General features: G+C 42.4%; 1 pseudogene; it reads right to left on the bottom strand.

Annotated features, from left to right (window-relative positions):
• Nucleotides 1–5452: 5452 nt before the first annotated feature.
• Nucleotides 5453–7887, bottom strand: part of LOC111951743 (voltage-gated delayed rectifier potassium channel KCNH1-like) — a 65583-nt pseudogene continuing 63148 nt past the window's right edge.

Raw genomic sequence — 7887 nt, 5'->3', positions numbered from 1 at the left:
CCACAGTACAGCACAAAGCTGTGGTTAAGTGGTGAGCCTGTGCTCAGTTCACAAAGTAACATCAGCTGTTGAGCAACTTGAGGAGACTAAATTACTTTGTGTTACGTTGGATTGTAAACTGTCATGGTCAAAACATATTGATTCAGTGGTTGTGAATATGGTCTGCTTTTTTGACACCACAAAGCAAATCCTGCAGGCTCTAGTTTTATCTTATCTTGATTATTTTCCAGTCATATGGTCAAGTGCTGCAAAGAAGTACCTAGTTAAGCTGCAGCTGGCCCAGAATAGAGCGGCACATCTTGCTCTTCACTGTAATCAGAGGGCTAATATAAATACTATGCATGCCAGTTTATCTTGGCTATGAGTTGAGGAGAGACTGACTGCATCACTTATTTTTATAAGAAACATTAAATGTGTTGAAAAATCCTAATTGTTTGCATAGTCGCTTACACACAGCACTGACACACACCACCAGACATGCCACCAGGGGTCTTTTCAGTCCCCAAATCCAGAACAAATTCAAGAAAACACAGTATTATATAGAGCCATGATTGCATGGAACTCCGTTCCATCTCATATTGCTCAAATGAACAGCAAACCTGGTTTCAAAAAACAGATAAGCAACATCTCACGGCACAACGCCTCTCCCCTATTTGACCTAGATACTCTATGCATTGATACTGTAGGTAGGCGTTTAAAATGTACGTAGTACTGTCCTTGAGCTGTTCTTGTCTATTAATGTTCTGTATTATGTCATGTTTCATGTTTTGTGTGGACCCCAGGAAGAGTAGCTGCTGCTATCGCAACAGCTAATGGGGATCCTAATAAAGTACCAAATATCAAAGCTCTCACATCATGCTCAGAGAGAAGATCACACATCACTGTGCAGAGTAGGACACAGACAGACACACCTCTGCTGCAGCCCTGGTACATCCTGTCACAATACCATCATAAGTAAGCTTTGTACATCTGATCTCATCTGATCTGATCCACCATCATACAATCTATCATCTAAGATCTCAGAATCACCCCTTAATGATTCATTAATTCCAAAGAAAAATGATCTAGAAGGGGATCGGCATGCATTTCGTCTATAACTGAAAATCAAAGAGTTTATGCTGATACTGCTAATATAAAAGTGATATGGACTTCAAAATACCAAGTTGTAATCTGCTATTGACTTTTCTCTGATTGTTACAATGAGATGATATTGATTAGATCAGAAGCTTAGGTCAGGATTCATTAGATCAGTGGTTACTCGGGTTAGCCGAAAAACATAGCATAGCATATATTGCATTTGTTTAGTTGGTGTCTACGGTGTAACTACGTAGGAGCTGTTAAATTAGAGGGCTGCTGCTCTTACGATTTAGTTTATTAGGATCCCCATCAGCTACTGCACACGCAGAAGTTACTCTCCCTGGGTTCCACATAAAACGTACAAGTACATGACAAAGTACAAAACATTATAGACAAGAACAAAATATTACATTAAATTATAAATAAAATAAAAATAAGAGATATATATGAAAGACACCAAGTGGCCCTTGTCACGAAACCACACCTATCCTTAGTGCATTCTGAAAGTATTCAGACCCCTTGACTTTTTCCACATTTTGTTACATACCAGCATTATTCTAAAATAGTTTAAATGTAAAATAAAATCCTCAGCAATCTACACACAATACCCCATAATGACAAAGCGGAACCAGGTTTAGATTTTTTTTGAAAATGTATTAAAAATAAAAAACAGAAATACCATATTTCCAAAAGTATTCAGATCCTTTGCTATGAGAATCAAAATTGAGCTCAGGTGCATCCTGTTTCCATTGATCATCCTTGAGATGTTTCTACAACTTGATTGGAGTCCATCTGTGGTAAATTCAATTGATTGGACGTGATTTGGAAAGGCACACACCTGCCTATATAAGGTCCCACAGTTGACAGTACATGTCACAGCAAAAACCAAGCCATGAGGTCGAAGGAATTGTCCATAGAGCTCTGAGACAGGACTCTGTCGAGGCACAGATCTGGGGAAGGGTACCAAAACATTTCTGCAGCATTGAAGGTCCCCAAGAACACAGCGGCCTCCATCATTCTTAAATGGAAGACGTTTGGAACCACCAAGACTCTTCCTGGAGCTGGCCGCCCGGCAAAACTGAGCAATCGGGGGAGAAAGGCCTTGGTCAGGGAGATGACCCATGGCCACTCTGACAGAGTTCCTCTATGGAGTTGGGAGAACCTTAAAGAAGGACAACCATCTCTGCAGTACTCCACCAATCAGGTCTTTGTGGTAGAGTGGCCAGATGGAAGCCACTCCTCAGTAAAAGGCACATAACAGCCCGCTTGGAGTTTGCCAAAAGACATAAAGGAATCTCAGACAATGAGAAATAAGATTCTCAGGTCTGATGAAACCAAGATTGAACTCTTTGGCCTGAATGCCAAGCGTTATTCCGGAGGAAACCAGGCACCATCCCTATGGTGAAGCATGGTGGTGACAGCCTCATGCTGTGGGGATGGTTTTCAGTGGCAGGGACTGGGAGAGTAGTCAGAATTGAGGGAAAGATGAACGGAGCAAAGTACAGAAAGATTCTTTATGAAAACCTGTTCCAGAGCACTCGGGACCTGGGGTGAAGGTTCACCTTCCAACAGGACAACGACCCTAAGCACACAGCCAAGACAATGCAGGAGTGGCTTCGGGACAAGTCTCTGAATGTCCTTGAGTGGCTCAGCCAGAGCCTGGACTTGAACTGGATTGAACACCTCTGAAAAGACCTGAAAATAGCTGTTCAGCATCGCTCCCCATGCAACCTGACAGAGCTTGAGAGGATCTGCAGAGAAGAATGGGAGAAACTCCTCAAATACAGGCGTGCCAAGCTTGTAGCGTCATACCCAAGAGACTCAAGGCTGTAATCATTGCCAAAGGTGCTTCAACAAAATACTGAGTAAAGGGTCTGAATACTTATGTAAATGTGATATTTCCGTTTTTTTATTTTTTACAAATTTGCAAACATTTCTTGCTTTGTCAATATGGGGTATTGTGTGTAGATTGATGAAGGGGAAATGTTTTATTTAATCCATTTTAGAATTAGGCTGTAACGTAACAAAATGAGGAAAAAGTCAAGGGGTCTGAAAACGTTCTGAATGCAATGTATCTCACCCACGTTAGAAGTTCAGAACAAGAACGTGTAGGTTATATAGAAATAATGACAGTCAAATTGAAAATATTTAAAGGGAAATTTAAAAAAAAATCTACTTCACATTCATCATCTCCAGCACCACCCCAACATCAACATATGTGAAAATGGCACGTTTCTATGTTTGTGGTAAAAAAGATAAGTGTTTCCAATGACATCCTCAACCAATTAGTAGACAATTAGCAGGCAATGCCAACTCATAATTGGTTAAAAATCACACAACGCACACCGATGATGTCATTGGAAACACTTATCTTCCTGTATCTTTTTTATTACAAAACATAAAAATGCGCCATTTTCACATGTTGATGTTGAGGTGGTGCTGGAGATTACGAAAATTGTGAAAGTTCCCTTTAAACAAAAATAATAAAGATTTATATCAGCCTAGTCGAGGTGTAGATTAAAGCACACATTCCAGTGTTCAAACTTGTAACATGGCTGCATTTAACAGGGATTTCTACTAATGCGACTATGGCAATGTCCACAATAGGAGGAGCCTATTCTGGATTTGACCACTCTAATGCATTTAAACCTCTGACACATCCTAAACAAAAGCAATGATAAGCTATGTGTTTGTCGGTCACTGTGGGTTACCGCTGATCTGATTTCAATCCTGGCCTTAGATGCCCTGTGCGGATGATGAGAAGGGAGAACAGAGAGAAAATAGAGAGAGAGAGAGAGAGAGAGAGAGTTGTTATGGATGTATGCGATGTTGGTCCTGTTCGTTTGTGGGTATTTGATGGTGTTGGCTCTGTTTTTGATGGATGTTGGCTGTGTTTTTGATGGATGTTGGCAGATTTTCAATAACTGTACCGTAAAGCTGCTTTCTTGAGGAAACATTTACTTACTATGACAGTGATATGTGGTTGTCTCACCAAGCTATCCTATGATAAATGCACTAACGTGTAAGTCGCTCTGGATAAGAGTATCTGCTAATGACAATGTAAATGTCAGCTTTAATTCAAAGAGACTGATAATAAACAGCTCTCATTCTGATGCATACACTGTGTGTGTGTGGTGGTGTGAGTGAGTGTGTGTGTGTGTGTGTGTGTGTGTGTGTGTGTGTGTGTGTGTGTGTGTGTGTGTGTGTGTGTGTGTGGGTGTGTGTGTGTGTGTGTGTGTGTGTGTGTGCTTGTGTGTGTGTGTGAGAGAGAGGGAGATTAGTAGTCTAGATGAGTAGAACACTAAAATCTAGCAGGTTGGTGTCTCTGTGTTGTGCTCTTCTGTTTCTGTTCTGCTTTTTTGCTCGTTTGGATGATTGTTGGAGCTGTTGGGTGATCTGCGGTGCTGTGTGTGCTGAGCGTTTGGGAGTACTATGTGGCTAAGATACACGTTCTTAGCTTTGTGCTGTGCTATTCAGAGCTTTCATCTGGATTGATAGGGTGAGATTGATCCTTGACTTTGTGTTGTCTCAAACAAGACAATAAGGTTCAATGGACATGTATTATACGCGACACACAATAATGATGATTCTCCGTTTGGTACGTTTAGTCAACCATATAATTCTATTGGGATTGTCTTTGCAGTATGGTTGAATGATTTGCTAGTGAGTTGACTGATTGGGAGAGATTTTCCTGTTTCTCTTCACCAAATGAATATAGAATATGTTTTGTGTTTGTGGTACGTTCTCGTTGGTGAGATGGCTGTAGGAGGAAGGACCAAATGCAGCGGGGGTAAGTGTTGTTGTATTTTAATTTTCAAACTGAACGATACACAGTGCAAATAACAACGATAAAGAAAGAAAACGAAACAGTTCTTTAAGGTGGTGAAACGACATCTAGATTCATAGAAATAAGACACAGATCGACATACTCCATTAGTGGGAAACAGGCTACTTATTATATGATTCTCAGACGCAGAGACACGATGGAACGCTTGCCCTGATGAGAACATATCAGGCACAAGACATAGAAATATGCAACTAACATAGAAAACAGAACACTATAGCATACCGACCCTAAGACTCACGCCCTGACCATAATCTACGCATAAAAAAGACATTAAAAAAAAATAAGGTCAGAACGTGACAGTCGCCGCCTCCAAGGTGCGGGACTCCGGCCGATACTGACCTAGTAGGGAGGGTCTGTGTGTGGGCGTCTGTCGCAGCTAGGGCTGCTGCGCTCTGGCGGCGACCGGTGGACCACGGGGTAGCCCATCTCACCATATGTTGTTGCCCACGCTTAAGTGGGGCTTTGGGCGGCGCCCTCGCCGCTTGGAGGCATGTTGTCGAACAGGAAGGACGCGGCTTGTGGGTGGAGCTACATCTGTGTTCGCCAGGGCGCCTTGGCACCCACTCCTGCCAGGCTGGATGACCACTTTAGCCGGGGACCCTCAGAGTGCAGGCACAGGTTGAACCTGGGCTGTGGGTGAGCACTGGAGATCTGGTGCATACCACTCGCACCTCTGCCCTTAGCGCTCAATGCAACATACGGCCTAGATCACGAGCGGAGCGCAAGCGCAGTTACATTGGAGACGCACCCCTTCCCAAACTGCGCCTTGCTGGAACGAGGCAGTCTGCATGAGCCGGGGCCGCATAAAAGGATACCTTCTTGGACCGAGAACGCGCGAGTACCGGAGACCAGACCGCTGAGGATCCGGCATCAATATCGTCGCCTGACTGGATGCGCCACGACTGCAGCATGACAGCTAGCGGGGTGCGGCCTAAGGCACAACCAAGGGATATGAGCGCGTACTGGCGACGCCAAAGTGACGCTTAACCTGCATATATCTAGGCGATCCGTGACCAGTAACGCCTCTGCTTACGCTAAAGCAGCGAGGAGTGGGCTGAGGTTCTGCGCAATCTGACCTCTGGCCAATCTCCCACGTTCCCCCCAACCCGCACCCAATTGTTGGGGGGGTGCTGCCTCTCGGTGCTTGTCACGCTGCCGTGCTACCATTTTAACAGAACTGCGTTATGCGCGACCTGCTACGACGGTGGCTTTTCGCTGCCGTGTCCAAGTTCTTCCTTTGTGCGCGATGGCGATATTAGCCTACCTAGCTGTGCAGCGTGCCCTTGCCGTCGTAAGTATCTTCTCCATGTCCATATATGAGTCCTAGATTGTCACTGCGCCGGCAATGTTTACTCTTAGGACGGATCGTCGGCTTGGTACCGGTGTTGGTGGGGTTTTCTGTAACGATTTCTCTGAGTTGGTGGTGGTAAGGAGGGAGGACCAAAATGCAGCTGTGGTAAGTTGTTCGTGGGGCTATAGTATCTTTATACTCTTCATAAACTGATAACTCATACTACAAACAAAACATCAAGAAAAAAACGAAAACAGAGTTAGTGTAAGGTGACAGAGCACAGCTGAGACAGACAGAATAAACACCCAACCCATAGTGGGAAAACAGATCTGCCTAAATATATTGATTTCAATCAGACGACAACGATTCAGAACAGCTGCCTTCTGATTTGGAGAACGCATATTCATGGTCGCCAGATCATAGAAATACAAACACACATAGGAATAGCGAACAGTTAGACTGCCCACCCCAAACTCACGCCTGAACCACCCAACACAAAGACGATAAAAGAAACTAAGGTCAGAAACGTGGACAGTTTTATTACGAGAAGACGGTGTGTGGCGCCCAGAAACTAGTTCAAATACATGTGTATTTTGCGTATTTTGTTTTTAATACTTTTTTTGTGTATTTGGACGTGATTCCCATAATACATTCCAAAATTCAACCATTTTTTTGTCAAATAAAGGTTATCTGAATAACTTTTTTTTCATAAATGTATTGTTTGAAAAAGTAATTGAAATACCTAAAGATGATAGTATTTGCAAGTCAGGTCTGCGTACGTGCGCTGGGTCAGTGGGGAATGTGTATATGTTAATGCATCTGTCTTTGTGCAATTGTATGGGAAATTTTGTGATTCCAAGTAGGAAAAACAGTCATCTAAGGGTAATATTAAATTGAATATCATTGTTATATCTTTATTTTGTCTAGTGAGAGCATTCAAAAATTGTTCCCATTCACTCTCAATCATTCAACAAAGATTATCAATAAACCCCTTTTGATATTTAGTGTAATAGATTTCTTCAGGGACTTAATGTCAGTTTCATAGAACAGCTGTTGCTTAGGGGTGTGAAATTGTACCATTTTAATAGGTTCAGGGTATTTGAAATGTCTTCTTATTTATACCACCCGATTAATATTGCATTAGCAGATCTACTAGGTCTCTTTTCAATAGAAGGACAGACCCAATGATCAAGAACAAATTAATAGTTGTCTGTGAATGCTTTGTTAATTCACTGAACATTGATATGATTCACATCAACTAAGTTTTTATATTTCAGCCAGTAAGTTTTAATTAATGGGTTCAAACAGGCTTTCCGTGCCTGTGACTGGTGATTCGGGATTTTTAGGAGGGTATATTTGTAGGACAAAATTACTTTATGTGGCATTATTACTTGCTTGAGGTCGCAAAGTCTTACGGCTATTAATTTTACTTTGCTCACTGGGTCAACATCATTTTACCTACGGATTAGCATCCGTGTGCGCAACGAGCCCCAGCAAAAGTAATAGAAATGCTGACTAGCATACCTAGCATAGCGTCGTACTAGAGAGATATAAGGTACACATATGATCTGAGTAATCATTATCTATAACTATTCTTCGGATTTGTAAACATTCTAGCAGGAACGCTTCTGGTACGATTTAATGAATTATTTAGGATGGCTAGTATTTACTT

The sequence above is a fragment of the Salvelinus sp. IW2-2015 genome, linkage group LG25, assembly GCF_002910315.2.
Source record: "Salvelinus sp. IW2-2015 linkage group LG25, ASM291031v2, whole genome shotgun sequence".
NCBI lineage: Eukaryota > Metazoa > Chordata > Actinopteri > Salmoniformes > Salmonidae > Salvelinus > Salvelinus sp. IW2-2015.
Note: the sequence above shows the minus strand (reverse complement) of the source record. Positions and strands in the feature narration are given on the sequence as shown.